Here is an 18,878-nt window from a genome sequence, read left to right on the forward strand (position 1 = left end):
CTTTTCCCAGTGGAGCCCTTGCTGGAGATGTTCTCAGGCCAGGAAAATTCTCCCCTTCCCTCTCCTCCCTTCCCCTCGCTTCCCTTCCCCTCTCCTCTCCTTCCCTTCCCTCATGTGCCAATGCCATTTACATAAACGACACAGTGAAAGAAACACCATGGTTGAGCTTCCCAGATTCTGTTCTGTATTCAAAGGTGCCAAGGACTTCTGGCTGTCCCATGAGGGTCTAGTTTAATGTCTCACACCCAAAGTACCCACAGTCCAGGGTCCGGAAGACAGAATGGGTGAGTCTGCGCAGAGCCCCTGGGCTCTCTGAGCAAAAAGCTTATCCGCACATGGCTCCTGGTGTAAGTGGAGGGTTCTCCCCTTCACCCAGACCTCCAGGGAAAAAGGGAAGGATGGAAAGAACCGAGCAGTCCTTGCTATTCCTGACTCTGGGGGAAATGGAGGGTAGACGGAGCACAGGGCAGGCTCGGGTACTGTTCTCCAAGGGGTGCATTCCCTGGTCTATCCACCACAGCAATGAGATTGTGACTGATGGCATTTAGCTCAGTGACCCTGTAACTCTCGCTACCCCTGACTCGCTCCTCCCAGGAGAGGTGGTGTAGCAAGGTGGGGATGACACTGGTCTGGAGTTGAAGTGACCTGGTCTTGAATCCTGGCCCTTCCCCTTATTATCCGTGTGATATTAGGAAAGTTACTCAACCTCTTGGGGTCTCAGTTTTCTCAAACACAAAGTGGGGGGGAATCACAATATCCACTTGGTAAGTGTATGGGGATATTGAAATGATATGGGAATGGTGTAGACATATGACGTTCAGTAAGTGGAAGTGATTTATATTAAAAACGAAACAAAACTAAACAAACCAAAGGTCTCATGGGATTCCTTTCCCTTGTGGTCCTGAAAAGGAAAACTGAGCAGCTGAGAAGAACAGAAGTCCAGATATGGAGTAAACTAAAATCGGTTTACCCCACTGTATTTACAGCTATCCTATGAAGCAGGCCTGGGCTGAACTATTAATTCTCTGCTTCCTGAACAACGATGAAGCTCATGGCCAGGGGCTACCAAAAGAAGTGCTGTTCTCCTGTGTCCTCCTGATCTCTTTTGCTGTCTTTGAGCTGGTTCTGGGTCTTCCACTGATCCATTTCCACACTTATATCTGTCTCTGCCCATTCATGCCAGAACAGTTACTTTCTTGTGACAGTTAATGAAAGAGTTACAGAGAATTCTCGGTCTCCCCGTCTTGTAATTCCCAGCTTCAAAGAACGGAGTCTCCCCCCAGCACCATGCCTGGAGCAGCTGAGGTTTATGTACCTATTAGCAACTATAAGGATCCAAGCAAGTGCTGGCCGCCCAGATCTCAGTTTTGCACAGTGTCTGCTCTTATCACTTGGTGTATGCGGTTAGAGCATTTTTTTCAAAAACCCCTTTAATTTTGAAATAATTATAGACTCACAGGAAGTTTGAAAAGATACTACAGAGAGGACTCTTGTACCCTTTACCCAGTTTTCACCAACGATTGCATCTTATGTAAGTATAGCCACCAGGAACTTGACATTGATACAATGTGTTTCTATCATTCTGTGTCATTGATCACAGGTGCAGGTTTGTGTAACCACTGCCACAATCAAGATGTGGAACTAGTCCATCACCACAGTGATCTCTCTCTTGCTTCCCTTTCATAGTCATGCTTACTCCCTGTCCCCACTGTCCCTAACCCTTGCTACCACTAATCTGTTTTCCAAACTGGCATACACTGGGGACTCCATCAATTGTTATGCTAAGACAGCAGGTGTTAGCTGTGGTGTTTGGTCCCCTAATTAAATGTTTTATTTCTAGGTGGTGGTGTTGGTGGAGGTATGGGTGTGTGGCTGGGAGTGCGGGAGGGACTGAAAGTCTTAATGAAGCTCTTTAGCTGTCCGAGGGCAAATTACCTTCCCAGGGCTGCCTGAGAGAGTCTCCTTTGGTCTTTGGAGTGTCCTGCTATGCAGATCAAATCATTCTGTACCCATTTCTGCTTGCAGTACGATACAGCAATCTGGAGTACAGGTTTTTTGTTTGTTTTGTTGTTGTTTTTACGTTTTATTTATTTGAGAGAGAGAGTGAGAGAGCAGAAGCAGGGAGAGCGGGAGAGTGGGAGAGGGAGAGGGAGAAGCAGACTCTCAGGGAGCCCTGATGATGCAGGGCTTGAGCCCAGGACCCTGGGGTCATCACCTGAGCTCAAGGCAGATGCTTAAGGGGCTGAGTGATCCAGGCGCCCCTAGAGGACAAGTTTAAGAACAATTCCTTGTTTTGCATCTACCGCAAACCACAGAGCTGCCCTCTACTGCCACCACAGCAGAAACCTGCAGCCAGCCAAGTCACCACTGACTCTTCCTTGCTACATCCTGCCCTTGAGTTTTCCAGATCCCCAGGGCACCTCTCATCCTGCACTCACCCTCACTCTTGCTGGGTCATCTCACCCCAACCATGGGGCTTCAATAATCACTCAAGGTGACGACATCATGCTTTTAATTTCTCAGATCATTATTCCCCATGCTGACCTGGTCCCCCTCCCCCCCAAGGCAGGACTTCGTGTCCCCACACTCACAGTGGCATTTCAACCACCCGTCATTTGGGAATTTAGTTAAAAATTGTTTTTCTGTCCATTTTTCCCCCCTTAGCTGGTCTCCCTTGCCTGACCTCAAGTTAAGCAGGCATCTCTCCTAGAGCGTATATACAGGATGTCAATGCACCATAATCATGTTTATTAATCTTGCAGAATTGTTTTTACCTTTTTAGCATGACCAGAAAATACTTACTCTCTGATTTGCTTTTAGGTTTTAAAATTGAAGCAATATCCCAGCAGGTGCTCCATGTTTTTTCTCCTATCCCCTGCAGACTTCATTCCGCTCGTCCTTTCCCAGCCCGCGCTTCTTCTCAGTTTCCCTTCGTGCCTTAATATCGTTATTTTTTTTATTGGCTCGTATTTTGATGTTGTTTTCCAAAATGGATGCCTCAGACAGCAGGTGACACCATAAATAGATCAGTGTGGGTCCTATGTGTCCTGGATCCTTCTGTCTTTGATGTCCTCCTCAGATGTCACGTTCTCCATAAAACCCTTTCTAATTTCCCAATCAGGAATTCTTTTCAGTTCTTTCAGTATTCTTAAACACTTCTTTTTGGTCTTGATTCACTCTGCCTTGTGTTAGAGGACATTTAATGCCCCTCCATTAGTCTGTCACCTCCTTGAGTATGGAGCTCACACTTTATTCATCTTGGAACCACCTCAAGGATAGAATAAAGTCTTGCTTATGGGAGATGCTCCGGAAAGGCTTGACAAAATTCTGTCACCCTAGGCAAGTCAGTCTCCCTCTCTGGTCATCCTCCATGTCCTTATCTCTGAAGTGCAGAGGTGCACAGGATTGGATAAGGTGAACTTCAAGACTCCGTCCACCTCAAGAATGCCTCAAAGAAGACAGTCGTCTCCCTTGCCAGCTCTGCCCCTTCTGGAATTGTCTCTCTAGCATAACCCCAGAGAGCTGTGCAGCAGCCTTCTATAAAAAGGATAGTTTCTTATATTTTAATACCACATATATGTATGACTCTGTCAAAAATAAAATTAAACACCCCCATCCCACTCAGTCAGTTAAGCATCCGACTCTCGATTCAGCTCAGGTCATGATCTCAGGGTCCTGGGATCGAGGCCTGAGGCAGGCTCCACGCTCAGTGAAGAGTCTGCTTGAGATTCTCTCTCTTTCTCCCTCTGCCCTTCCCCGCTTCCTAAAATAAATAAATAAATAAATAAATCTTAAAAAAAAATTCCACCTCCCCAGGAAAACAACCAAGCTAAAAAAGACTGGGAAAAAGTACGCCCATACCAACACTCACATACATACGCACATGGACACGTACGATGCAGGTGTGAGCACACCCTGCACCTTGTTAGTGAGAAAGAAAAGGGTTGGTTTACACAGAGGGAGGGCCACCAAACCCATCTCTGACCGTATATGTCCTCTGCCGGCTTTGGAACGTCACCCAGTGATGTTCCAGTTGTAACCATGCATTGTCCTTTCCTTGCTCACGTCAGTTAGTCCTTCCCCTGGGTTATTATTTACTATTTAAACATACCCATCTTGTTCAGGTGCAATATATTTTCTAGTCCAGTTTGCATGGAAGAACCTTAGCAAGATAAAGGCATTTGCATATTATTTCCTAAAAGAAGAAAAGGAAGAAAAGACATACCATTTCTCCAACATCCCACAGTCTTTCTAAAATAAACCTTACTTCTTGATTATCCTGAATGGACAACTCGATCTGTTTCATATGAATGTAAAAGTGTTGATACTAATTAAGGAAAAAGAAAAGCACAAATAACTAGTAAGAACTTAAAATTCTTCCTTATATTTGTATAGGGCTTCGCAGTTAAGGAAAGTATGCTTTTCCAGGTTTTATTTTATTTAATGACTAAAACAACCCGTTGGAGGAAGTAGGTGGAGTATTACGCAGTAGCGCCCTCCCTTATCCAAGGGGGATATGTTCCAAGACCCCCAGGAGATGCCTGAAACCATGGATAGTACTGAGAACCCTATTATATACACAATAAAAGTGTTATCTTCTTTAGCCATTCATCTGTTGACAGACACTTAGGTTGTTTCCATGAATTGGCTCTTGTGAATAATGCTGCAATCTTCCCTTTTTAAAATCTGTCAGGGAAGGTTTCAGGAGAGTTCATTCTGTGCCAGGTGCTGGGCGTGAGGGAGTGAATAACACAGACCCAGTCCTTGCCCTCATGGAAATCACAGTCTAGCGGACAAGTGGGCACTGAGCAAACATGAACAGGTCCGGAATCGCAGACTATGACGGCAGAGGGAAGGAAGCCGGTGCTGCCTGGGAGAGAGAATGACAGGGGGCTGAATTGATAGTGAGAATCTTGAGATCAGAGCAAGGAGCAGGGAATCTATTCAGTGAGGTTGACCTGCATTAAAAAAAATGAAGTGACGGGCGCCCGGATGGCTCAGTGGATTAAGCCTCTGCCTTCGGCTCAGGTCATGATCTCAGGGTCCTGGGATCGAGCTCTGCAGGGCTCTCTGCTCAGCGGGGAGCCTGCTTCCCCACCCCCCGCCTGTCTCTCTCCCTACTTGTGATCTCTCTCTTTCTGTCAAATAAATAAAAAATCTTTAAAAAAATAAGAATAAATTAAAAAAATTAAAAAATGAAGTGAAATGAAAAGTCTTAATGCACGATTGATGTAGCGAAGGTAAGCTGTGCAATTTGTAGGGGGAGAGAAATTTCACTCTGATGACACCCACACACCCATACACGGGTGTGGACTGCAGTGTCTGCTCTAAATTCAGAATAATTTAGGGGCAGCTCTGTAGTGTAGGCTCATGGAAGGTCTTCGGGCCTGAAGCTGCAGCATCTAGAACATTCAGCCTCTTTGTAGCTATGCCAGGAGAAGAGGACTCTGGAGGGGCTCCAAGGGGCAATGAAATGCTTGGGGGTTGGATTGACACCCATCATTTGCTCACTCTGTTGGTCAGAATAGGTCATGTGGCTCCACTCCAGGGTAACAGGACTGAGAATCTCTCGCCTTAGGGATTAAACAAGACTCCAAGGTGAGATCCATCCTCTCTGGTCCTCGTCCCTGTCATGTGTGCAGTATGAAAACAAAGCCGTGGCTTCTGTTGTAGTCATGAAACCTCTGAGCCATGGGAGAAGAGTAAAGGGATATTATTACTGAACACAGGGAGAGCCCACCTGGGGCCGGATGGCATGATTTGATTTGATAACGTGATTTATGATGTATGCTGGGTAACTCAGAGCTAGAGACCATGGGTTAAGAAGTCTCTGAAGCTGGGAGATAAGCAGAGTAGGACTGTGGACAAGGCACACAGTTTAAGGCAGCTGGGAGGATATTAATAACAACTGGCCCTAGAGCCTCGGATCATAGGAAGGAGGGAGACGGACAAATTTGAGGGACTGGGGTCCACAGAATATGACATATAAATAGGCAGGAGGTCATCGACCTTCCCAATGACTTTGTAAGATTGGTACTATTATTATGCCTAATAAACAGATGGGGAAACTGAGGATTAGAGTGGTTTTATGATCTGCTCCAGCTCATAAAGAGGTAGCTTGTAAGAAGTAGCTGCTGGACTAGGACCCCAGTTGATTTAACACTAACAACAGTGTCCTCTCCACCTTCCCAGCCCAGCCTAGGGGAGCCCAGCCTTCTCTGTCCAAAGGCTCTGGAGAATGACATCTGGACGTATAATGATGTCTTCTTGCACGTGGTTCTGTGTGCGAGCCTGACAGGTAAAGGTCACGGCTGCAGTGAGGGAGTTCTCATCTGTTGATACTCAAATTTTTCAGCCAGCCACTCCAAAATTGAAATGCATATTTAATAGCCGACTCTCAGCAACAAAGCAATTTAACTCACTGATAATTATGCAGGTCCATCCCTCACTCTCAGGATGCTGGCTTCACTCACGGTATCCTCAATTTGGCATATTGAAAACCCTTACATATGTCTTGGGCATTAAAATTCCCAGAGATGTGATCATTATTTTGGAAATGTCAAGAATTCAGAGTCCTGCAGAAAGTACCACCTTTCCACTGGGGTTGGCAGGTAAAATACAGGATGCCCAGTTAGATTTGAATTTCAGGCAAACAATGAAGCATATTTCAATAGAAGAAGGTCCCAGATATCACATGGGGCATACTCATATTTTTGTTAAATATTCAGATTTTATTGGGCACCTTTCATTTTTCTTTGCCAAATCTGACAACTCTAGTTTCCACACTGAATTAAGACTTCTAATTGTTCATAGGTTTCAGCTGAATCTTTAACTTTAAACAGAAGGAATCTTGAGCATATGAAAGGACCTTGAATTTGGGGACTGTAGTTCAGCTTGCACTGACTGTCTGTTGTTGTTGTTTAAGGAAACCCTGTGTCCAATGTGGGGCTCAAACTCATGACCCCAAGATCAAGGGTGACATGCTCCACCCAGGAGCCAGCTAGGCCACTGAAGGCTTACTGCCTTTTTGAGAGTTGCTCAAGGTAGCCATATTTATCCTGTGGGATCCAGACTCTCAGCAAGAGTTGATTGGCTGAATCTGATCACGTGAGACAAGTTGGGCGAATCAGATCTGTTTCTGAGAGTTGGGATTCAGAGAACTCCAGTTAGTTTTGTGATGAGGTGATGGCCTGCGAGATGCCCCACTCTCTATTGCTTTCACAAAATTTCCCCCTTTTCACTGAGCTACACTGACTTGACTTTAGTTACTTGAAACCAAAGAGGACTGACCTAAGAAAGGATGGTCACACTTGACCAAGTTTAGTAGAAGCACGAAGAAATACTTTCCTGGAATTCCTATGCCAATCTCTCCCCTGTTGTCTTAGTCCATTTGGGCTGCTGTAACAAGGTGTTAAGGTGTTAAGGACTGGTTAGCTTATAAACAACAGCCATTTATATGCCACAGCTCTGGAGGCTGGGAGTCCAGGGTCAGGGTCCTAGCACGGTTGGCCAAGGGTCCTCTTTCGGGTTGCACACTTCTCGTTGTATCCTCACACGGTGGAAGGAGCAAGGGAGCTCTCTGGAGCCCCTTTTATTAGGCACCAATCCCATTTAGGAGGGCTATACCCTCAGGAACTAAGCACTTCCCAAAAGCCTCCCCTACTAACACCATCATCTTTGGATTACAACATAGAATTTTGGGAAAACACAAATATTCAGACCATGGCACCCACCCACTCAAATCTTATTCCATACCAGATTAAGATCCATATTCCTCCTGAAGCCCTTGTTAATGGCCCCAGCACATTGCAACATTTTAAAAAACCGGCTCTGATTCCTGGTCACCAAGGGCTTCCTCTGTTGAAATGTGAGTTCATGGAATTCCATCAGAAGACTAGGACTTTAGTGGAAGCTGTAAAGAAGATATTTCTTTTCAATTTCCCCCTACTTTTCCTTTTAAAAGCTCCATAGGCATCCTTTCATTACCTGAGACCCTTCTCGGCTGTACTACCCAAGAAGAACAACAAAGAACACTCCATTAGAATGCAGTGTATTAACCTTCTGATTTTACTCGCACGTTTGTCATATACTGAAGGATTATTCTGGACAGCCCACTTGGGATGCTTTCTTTTTGCATCTCACCCTTAACTCTGCATGGCTTTTAAGTAGACAAACAAGTTCCCAACTAATGCCTTATCTTCAGCTTTTCCCCACGATAACCTAGTCCATACACTGTGACAGATTATATCTCTAATTTACAGCATAACTAGACAAGGGAATGTTCGCCTTAATTTACAAAGAACTTCTACAAACGAATAGGAAAATCATTATGACCCTAAATGTCTATGCCTTACCACACCTGGTAGTGACACTGCTTTCTTTTCACACATACTGTTCCCTCAGCCCAGAATTTCCTTTCTTTGCTTTTCTCACTCTTCAAGGCACAGCTTAAATGCCACTTCCTCTGAGGAGACTTCCGGTCTCCTTCCCATCCCCTCTAGCACAGCTGAATTTGCTCTCTCTTCTCTGTGCTCCCCTGCACTTTGTACATTCTTGCCTTAAATTACTTATCACCGTGGATTGTACTTACATTACACGTATTTGCTTACATATCCGCCTCCTCCCCCAGGCTAAGAGCCCCTTGGGGGCAATGAAGGGGTCTTCTGTGTATGTTCAGGACCTGACACAGTACCTGGAACATATCTGGTTCACAGTTCAGCTCTTAGGATGAGAATAAATCCTCCCACTCATCCCAGCTGCCCCATGGGTTCTTGGCCAGGTCATATATAAGGAACGGTAGTCAGATGTGGAACAAAGTACGAGCTTGCTTAATGATCTGCAAGAACCATAAAACCCTCCAAAAGAAGGCCTCTTTTGATAAAAGCTGGAGGAGACTGGGGCCTTGGGGCAGAAAAAAAATTGGTACTTCCTTCTCCCTGTTCTCTCCAATCTAGAATGGCTGGGTCTAGAGAGCCAGCTCTAAGCCTGTTTACCAGACCAGCTGTGTGGGCAAGGATGGCCACCTTGCACCACTTGCTCAGGGGTGGGCACCAAGCCCAGCACAGAGGGTGAACTGGGTCCAGCAGGTCCTGCCCTGTGACACAGGAATTAGGAAGAGGGCTGCATTCGTGGATGCAGGATATGTGAAGGGCGTAGTAGGTCCACCCGCTCATAAAACATGATCCAGAGATCACCCCAGGCTCTGATCAGTGACAGGAGCTTGTCCCTCTCTTTGGGGAAAGCTATTACACGCGGGAGTAGGCTGAGGCACTTTAAGTGATAAAAGGGATGACAATTCCTCTAATCCTATTGTGAGAGAGAAAAACCAGAGAAAAGGCAGAAGGCTTTCCTCCTCCTCTAAAAATCAGAAAATATATTTTGAGTGACTGTAAAGATTCTCCATACAGTCTCCTCCTTTCCCTACTTATATCCTGAATCCCACCTCAAAGGAGCCTCGGAGAACATGAAATGATATCAAAGGACCTCAAGATCAGAGATTAGAAAGCCCAGTGTAAATACTGACTTTCTCTCCCCACCCGCGCCCCCACCGTTCAAAATCTACCAGTAACTTCATAGAATCAACCTATGTTAATCAGTCCCCAAGCAACATAAACCAGCAGGTAGCCCTATTTCAATGACAGAAATTTGGAGATGGAGAAATTTACTGGGAAAAGCATTTAATTTCCTTTCTTGGCTGTGGGCTGTATCTTCTCATTGCAAAAGCCCGTGTGTTTTCAGACATGCACACGTCTCAGACGGACTACTCGGGGACTGGAGGCAAGCCTGTCTTCCAAGGTGCCTGATCTCAGGACAGTTCCTATGAGGGAAAAATACAAGCCTATTTGGACAGGCAGCGAGTGGAGCGGTGCTGCACCTTCTTGCAGCTTTCCTGTGTCGGCAGCCGGGTGCTGTCAGAGCGGCCCTATCCCACGGGAACGCAGGAGAACATTAAAAAAATACAGATGGGGAGGGGAAAGGAAATTAAAATACAAATCAACCACTCAGCTATCATCACTGTCAACATTTTGAGATATTACCTTTCCGGGTTTCGCGCCTGTGTGTGTCTGCGCGTGCGCGTGTATGTGCCTGTGCGCATGCGTGTGTGTATGTGTGCGTGCGTGTGCGTGCGTGTGCGTGCATGTGTGTGCGCGCGCATGCGCAAACGTGTGTGCTTATTGCATCGCGCTCTTTTCAGGTCTTAACCTAAATGCTAGCTTATGAGCGTTTCGATCTGCTTTAAAAAAAGACGACTGAACTATATCATGGTCAGTTTTCTGTGACATGAAATATTTTTGTATAAAATCATTTTCAGTGGCTGCCGGGATTTCAAGGTGAGGTTAAGCCATGGTTTCATTACCCATTCTCCTGGTGGACATTTGGATTGTGTCCAGTTTTTTACTATTATGAACAATTCTGGAAGCGAAAGTGATTTTAGCTGCATTTTTGTGTACATCTCTGATTAGTCACCCGGGATAAATTCTTTGAAGTGGAATTGCATCGAAGAGTTCGCGAACCTTTGAGGTTTTTCGGACAGATACTGGACATCACGTTGTACTCGTGTCCTGCAGCGACGGTCCAGTCTCTCAGGAACATTCCATGACTGGGCAGTGTTGGATCTTAAGCATGCCATTCGTTGTCGGATCCATGGGTGTGACACTTACTTACGGGCTCTCCCACGAGGCTGAGCTTCACTGCCCACAAAAGTAAGTCTCGTTCACACGTCTTTATTGGCTCTTTGCTTTCCGTGTGTCATTGTCCTTTCTCCTTTGTCTTCCCTGGGATCACTTCCCAAATAAACTCCTTGAACCCAAATCCTTATCTTTGAGAGAACCAGTACCAAGAGGGTAGGAACACACTGGAGGAAGTGTCCGTTCTGCCTCACTTAGTCCTTTGGGCTACTGTTAACTGAATACCACATACTGGGTGCCTTATAAGCAACAGGAATTTATTTCTTCCAGTTGCAGGCTAGAAGTCCAAGAGCAAGGCATTGGCAGATTTGGAGTCCGGTGAGGGCCGATTTCCTCAGAGATGGTGCTTTCTAGCTGTGTCCCAATATGGCGGAAGGAACTAGTGAGCTCTCTACAGCCCCTTTGGTGAGGGTGCTAATCCTACTCATGAGGGCTCCATCCCCATGATCTAATAATCTCCCCCAAGGCCCTGCCTCCTAACACCATCCTTTAGGATTCAATGTGTGAATTTTGGGGAGCACGAACATTCAGGCCATAGCAATAATGAGCATGGGTAGTAGCAATAGTTGTTGATAAGTGATAATAATATTAAGACATGGTAATTGAGTCAAGGATTCTTGTGTGCTTAGTGTGTGCCAGGCACTGTGATAAGCTCTTCATGGGCATTAGGTCCCTAAATCCTCCAAGTCCACAAGCATGTGCTATTTATAATCGTCCCATGTGACATCGAGGAAACCAAAACTTAGGTTGGTCAGGAAACTTGCTCTTGACACCTGGTAGGAAGCAGCAGAGCTGGGATTCAAGCTTGACCCCAGGACCTGTGTCCTCAGAGAAGGGCAAGGGAGGAGCCAGAGCAAAGGAAGGCTGGGGCATGTCGAGTCTTACAGAGGGGTTGGCAGGGAGAGTGGGGTGTGTTGGGAAGGGTCGCCATAGAAAAAAATGGAAGCTTCTGGTTGGGCCAGGCTGGGGCAGGCTTCTCGCACCCGACTAAGTTCTCTGGGCATAGAGTGGTTGCGCAGGGACACTTTTTAACCGCGCTATGCCATGCTCAGACCTGTGCAGCAGAGCAGAGTGAGGGATAGGGGTGGGAGAGGTGGCAGGAAACCAATAGGGAACAACTGTGATTTGACTTGCTTTGATACTGCCCTTCTCCCAACTCCCTTTTTGGGGACAGGTCTGGGAAGGCAAAGGAGCTGAGCAGGTCCCCTGGAATGACCGTTTCAGCAACTGGCTGCTCTTCCTAGAGAGGAGCCACCTTTACAGAACAGCCCACAAAACTGTCCTGACCCGTAAATAAGCCTTTTCTTTCTCCATTCAGCCCCTCCCGCAATGTTCCTGGCAAAGCCTTTTCTAGAATTCAGACAAGCAGAGAGATCCAACCTCTGCTTGGCGGGGGGGGGGGGGGGGGGGGGGGTAGGCAGGCCGTTTTGAGGGATGGAGTCGGTGGAGTTGTGCATGTTTGAGCCAAACAGGACCTTGAGAGAAGGGTAACTGAGGCCCCAAAATGAGAGCCTGGGTCTCCTAACTCCCATTCAGTTATATGGCTCCACCGTAAACCCTTTGCTTTAACTATTTTTGTTGCCTACAAATGTTCTTATTTATTTTATAATTGGAAATTTGCAATTATTGACCCCTTTCCCTCATTTTGTCCATCCTCCAGCCCATCTCTCTTTTGGCAACCATCAGTTTTTTCTCTGTATTTATGAATTTTGTTTTGTTTGTTCATTTGCTTTGGCTTTGTCTCCTAGATTCCATTATATAAGTGAAATTATACAGTATCTGTCTTTCTCTAGTTGATTTGTTTTACTTAGGATCATGCAGTCAAGGTCCATCCATGTTGTTGTGAATGGCAAGATGTCATTCTTTTTTATGGCTGAGTAATATTCCATTGAGTATACATACACTGCCTCGTCTTTATCCATTCATCCGCCGATAGACACTTAGGTTCTTTCCATATCTTGGTAATTGTAAATAATGCTGCAATGAACATTTGGGTGCACAGATCTTTTCAAATTCGTGTTTTTGTCTTCTTTGAGTACATACCCAGAAGTGGAATTTCTGGATCCTATTATAGTTCTATTTTTAACTTTTTGAGGACCCTCATACTGTTTTCCGCAGTGACTGCACCAATTTACCATCCCACCAATAGTGCCAGAGAGTTCCCTTTTCTCTATATCCTCAGGGACTCTTGTTATTTCTTGTCTTTTTAATTTTGGCCAATCTAACAGATGTGAGGTGATAATCTCATTGTGGTTCTGCTTGCATTTCCCTGATGGCTAGTGATGTTGAGCATCTTTTCATGTGTCTGTTAGCCATTGTATGTCTTCTCTGGAAAAATGTCTATTCAGATCCCGTGCCTATTTTTTAAGCGATTTTTTTTTTGTTTTTGCTATTGAGAGTTACAGGAGTTCTTTATATGTTTTTGCATAGTGACCCCCTATCAGATATATGATTTGCAAATTTTTTTTCCATTCAGTGGGTTGTCTTTTCTTTTGTTGATGTTTTTCTTTGCTGTGCAAAAGTTTTTTATTTTGATGTAGCTCCACTGTTGCCTTTGCTTTTGGAGTCAGATCCAAAAAATCATCATCAAGACTAATGTCAAAGAGCCTACTGCCTGTGTTTCCTTCTAGGAGTTTTATGGTTTCAGGTCTTACATTCAAGTCTTTAATCCATTTTGAGTGAATTTTTGTGTGTGGTGGAAGATAGTGGTCTAGTTTCATTCTTTCGCATATTACTGTCCTGTTTTCCCAACACCATTTATTGAAGAGACTATCTTTTCCCTATTGTATAGTCTTGCCTCCTTTATCATAAGTTAGTTGAACCATGTATGTACGAGTTTATTTCTCGGCTTTCTATTCTCTTCCACTGATTAATGTGTCCGTTTTTATGCCAACACCATACAGTTTTGATTATTACAGCTTTGCAATATAGATTGAAATCTGGGAGTCTAATGCCTCCAGGTTTGTTCTTTCTTAAGAAAGCTTTGGCTCTCTAGAGTCTTTTGTGGTTCCGTACAATTTTTTTCTCTGTGAGAAGTACTATTGGAATTTTGATAGGGGTTGTACTGAATCTATAGATTGCTTTGGGCAATATGGACATTTAAACAGGATTAATTGGTCCAATCCGTGAGCTTGGACTATGTTTCCATTTATTTGTATCATTTTCAATTTCTTTCATTAATGTTGTGTAATTATCAGTATACGGATCTTTTACCTCCTTGGTTTAGTTTATTGCCAGGTTTAGTTTCTTTTTTTGGCGGAGGGAGGTGCAATTGTAATGGGATTGTTTACTCAATTTCTCTTTCTGATAATTTGTTGTTAGTGCATAGAAATGCAACTGATTTTTGTATATTGGTTTTGTACCCTTCAACTTTATTGACCTCGTTTATCAGTTCTAACAGGTTTTTTTTTGTTGTTGTTGTTGTTAGATTTTTTTTTTTTATTGCATGTGTATAGTTCCTTAGGGTTTCCTGTATATAAAATCATATCATCTGCAAATTAGTGGCAATTTTATTTCTTCCTTCCCAATTTGGATATCTTCTATTTCTTTTTCTTTCCTAAATGTTCTGAGTAGGACTTCCAATATTATTCTGCATAAAAGTGGTGAGATTAAGCCTCCTTGTCTTATTCCTCTTCTTAGAGAAAAGCTTTTAGCTTTTCACTGTTAAGCATGATGTTAGCTGCGGGCTTGTCATGTATGACCTTTATTATATTGAGATCCGTTCCCTTTATATTCACTTTGTTGGGAGTTTTTATCATAAATGGATACTGACTTTTGTCAAATGCTTTTTCTGTATCTATTGAGATGCTCATGACTTTTATCCTTTATTTTGTTAATGTGGTATATCACATTGATTGATTTGTAGATGTTGAGACATTCTTGCATCCTTGACATAAATCCCACTTGATCATGGTTATGGTTCTTTTAAAGTATTAAATGGTTTGCTAATGTTTTGTTGAAGATTTTTGCACCTATGTTCATCAGGGATATTGGTCTGTATTTTTATTTATTTGTGTATTTATTTATATACCGACTGATTTATTATTGTGTTCCTGTTGGTTTTGGTATCAGGATGATGCTGGCTTCATAAAATGGGTTTGGAAGTATTTAAAGATGCTTTATTAATACCAAAATACTTGAAAATGAAGGCAAATTAGAGAAAAATTCCAATAAAATATTTAAATAAAAGCATTTAGATATGGATCTCTATCTCACAGTTCCTGATGACAAGGGAGCTGTGATATGTAGGCAAATCTGAGAAAGGTGGAGAGGAGAATCAAGGAGATGGGTCAGGGGATGACACCTTGGAGTGTGAGCTCCCTGGAGGCAGGTGTGACATCCTCTATACCATGGGGTCCTCTGCACTGCCTGGTCCACAGGAGGCTTTCAGTGGAGAATTACATTCAAGCTTTCTAATAGTGATGGAGGGGAGGCAGGTAGGAGTCATTATTTTTATTTTACAGATGAGGAGCTGATGCCTAGAAAAGTGTGAATTGCCCAAAGTTTCCAGCAGTGAACAGCCAGGTGGGGCCAGACCTCACACCTCCCGACCTGCAGATGAGTGCCTTTCTAATCCCCATGGGGCTGCTCCATCATCACCACTGATGGGAAGTGAACCAACCCCTCTCCATTCATCCAGGTTCCACCTCGTATCTGCAGCAGTGGGTGTCACAGGAAGGATACATGGCCCCCAAGGATGTCTACCGCCCAGTCTCCAGAATTCATGAGTCAGTAAGATCACATGGCAAATGTACATGGAATTAAGGCTGCTGATCGGTTTACCTTGAGACAGCCTTCTTAGCCTGGATTATCCAGCTGGTCCAGTGCCGAAACACGAGTCCTTTAGGTGGAAGAGGGAGGCAAGAGAGAACTCGAGAGGTCAGCATGAGAAAGACACAGCCCAGTGCTGCTAATTTTAAAGACGGAGGAAGGACTATGAGCCAAGGAATGCTCTAGAAGCTGAAAAAGGCAAGGAAGCGGATTCTCCCCCAGAACCTCTAGAAAGAAAGCAGCCCTGCCAACACTTTGAGCTTTAGTTCACTGAGACTCAACTGGGACCTGTGACTGCTAGAACTGTAAGATAATAAACTCGTGTTGTTTTGAGGAATTTAATTTTTTGGAAATATGTTAGAGCAGCAGTGGGAAACTAAGACAAGAGATATTCCTAGATTCCTGGCCGGGCATCTCTGAAAAGATCCCTCAGTGAGGGGAGAGGTGTGGACAAAGCCTACCTGTTTATAATTAGCATGCCTAGTTTTACTGTTTACTGATCCAATTAGTAATTTATCCATCAGCTGAGATTAAATCATTTTTAGGCCAAAATCAGGTAAAATTTCTAGTGAAGTGTTGGAAAAAAAATACCCCAAAAGGAGGCTTATGTGAACTCTTCTGACAAGCCTCCGAAGTGGGCATTGTTGTACCCATTTCATGGATGAGGAAACCAAGGCTCAAGAGGGAATTGGTACATGATCCAAAGTCCATCAGGGAATGGCAGAGTCAGGCCTTGAATCCAGGCTGGCCTGGACTTGCCCTTCTCCATACCATACTCTCCAGCCTTAACTGCCTTCTTGCTGAATATGTTATAGAGGAATTTCAGATTCTCTCTGGGGAGACTCATTCTCTCTTACCCACTATTTCCTATGCTAAGTTACCACACGTGCTCTCCGTGTTGCAGGGACATTATCCTTTCTTCCCCCCACAGAGGTCTTGGCCCCTTAATTAGATCACATACTTGGAGAGGCCGCATTGCTCCTTCTGAATTCCTCTCAGTGCTTGGAGCCTGCTTTAGGGGCTCACCAAATTCCTCCTGGAAGAAAGAATGAAATCTGCCAGGAGAGCAGGAGAAACCCCTTCATCTGTATTCTTTTTCTTTCGAAAGATTTATTTGTTTATTCCAGAGAGAGAGGGAAAGAGCATGAGCAGGGAGGGGCAGAAGGACAGAGAGAATCCCAAGCAGGTTTCACACACAGCACAGAGCCCAAGGCCGGGCTCGATCTCACAACCCTGAGATCAGGACTTGAGCCAAAACCAAGAGACAAAACCCGGGTGCCCCACCCCTTCTTCTATTTTTCAGTCTGTGGGGAATTCCCACCCCCTTTCCCTGAAATCCTAAACCCACTTTTACAGTTAGTTGCCAGTAGATATTATAGCAAAGGTGTGTATTAGCCTAGAAATTCCTTTAGTAGAAGTTTTTTTATAAAATAATTTTATGTTTTTGTCAGAGAGAGAGAGCATAAGCAGGGGGAGCTGCAGGCAGAGGGAGAAGCAGACTCCCTGCTGAGCGGGGACCCCCCCCCCCCACGTGGGACTCAATCCCAGGACCGTGGGATCATGACCTGAGCCGAAGACAGATGCTTAACCGGCTGAGCCACCCAGGAGCCCTATTAGTAGAAGTTTTACAAATTCACACTGAAGGTGGGAAATGCTTGGCAGTCTTTGATGTGCATGAAGGAAGTCCGCTAGAGTTTTGTCAGAGGTTCTCTCTCTCTCTATCTCTCTCTCTCACACACATACACACACACACACCCTTCTCTTTACCATATATGAAAGATTCTGCTTCCTCCATCCGCAAATAACAGTCGGTTTTAATTCCTGGGAGCCTTTCTGTTGCTGTTCTGGGGAGATGGGGAGGTCTTTTGCTTTACTTTGTTCAGTAAAATCCTTTGAGTAGGATTCCTGCATCCCTTCATTGCGCAGCACTACAAAAAGGGCCAGGGAGTTTGGACGGTAATGTGGGGCAGGAGAAAATACACTGGGTCTGAAGCCAGAGGACTAGGATTTCTCCAAGGTCAGGCACCTCAGTCTGGGGCCCTGAATACTCCTTCCCTGTGTTTCCGTGAAAGTTACACATGTGAGTCCTCAAAAGCTACTTAATTGACAAATTGATGTGTGTCTCCGGGATTGTTTGTGCAACTGACTGCATGTGAATCTGGGAGAGGCGAGGGCGTCAGAAGGGCGAGCTGGGATATTTTAATATTCAGTATTTCCAGACTCAGCAGGCAGCAGGCTAAATCTGTCCGCTGATGGGCAGACATGAATTATGAAACCACTCACGTAGGTTGAGAGGTTGCCTGGAGCTGGGGAAGGATGGCCACCAGTGTCTCCGCAGGCTGGCCGGGGGTGGGCTCTCTCTCCCGTCAGCACGGAGGGTCCGCGGAAAGGTGCGTGGTCACAGTGCGGGTGTGGCCCGCATGCAGCGTGACCCGCAGGGGCCCCGAGACAACGTGGGCAGCGGGATCGGAAAACCGGCCAGGACCCACGGAATGACCCTAGCTTTCTGTGTGGCTGGAGGGTGAGGCTGCCCCCTAGTGGCAAAGGTCGACATGGGGGCTGAAGTTCAAGGGGTCCCAGGGACTCTGACCTGCTTCTTGCCCTGGGTTCTGATGCCTCCTCCCGTGGCGGCGAGGGGGTGGAGTGGGGGTGCTATGCGGGCTGGGGGTAGCACAAGGTCCAGGGAAGAGAAGAAACGAGCCAGTCCTCTGCAATAATATTTAACAAGTCAGTGATAACCATTTATTGCTGATGGGTGTGTGCAACGCGCTGAGCACATCGCACATACTTTCTCGATTCTTCACGGCAGTCCTATTCCTTAAATATCATTGTTTCCCCATTTACAGACAAGAGGCAAATGAACCCAATCTCATCAGCCCATGTCTGTGGTAGTTACCAGTTGGGTAATACTTAATGTAACATAGACACTTTACAAGCATGAGCTCATGTAATCTTCATGCTTATTTTAGGACATAGATTTTATTATTCGTTATTTCCATGATATCATTGAGGAAGCAGAGGCTTAGAGAAGCATCAGTTATAAATTACAATGTAGCAAACCACCCCCAGATTGAGTGGCTTGAGACGCAATCCCTCATTTTGTTTTTGATGCAGTGAACAGACAGTTTGGGCCTGGTTCCCCTGGGCGGGTCTCCTAGTCTCTGCCGGTTCAGGGAGAGCATCAGGAATCTGTGGTCAGAGACTGCTCAGCGAGGCAGCTCTGCTTCAGGGGACTGGTTGGTGGTGGGCTGGGGTAACGGTAGAGACTGGCACCCGTGGTCTCATCCCCCTGCCGGCTAGCCTCGCCCTGTGGCTGGGCAGGGGTCTGAGAGGGAGCTTGGAAACATGCAAGGTCTCTTGAGGCCCCTGGCTCAAAACTGGTGCAAGGTCACTTCTACTGAACTCTGTGGGCCAAAGCAA

The sequence above is a fragment of the Enhydra lutris genome, unplaced genomic scaffold (assembly GCF_002288905.1).
Source record: "Enhydra lutris kenyoni isolate GAN:26980312 unplaced genomic scaffold, ASM228890v2 scaffoldscaffold14, whole genome shotgun sequence".
NCBI classification, from domain to species: domain Eukaryota; kingdom Metazoa; phylum Chordata; class Mammalia; order Carnivora; family Mustelidae; genus Enhydra; species Enhydra lutris.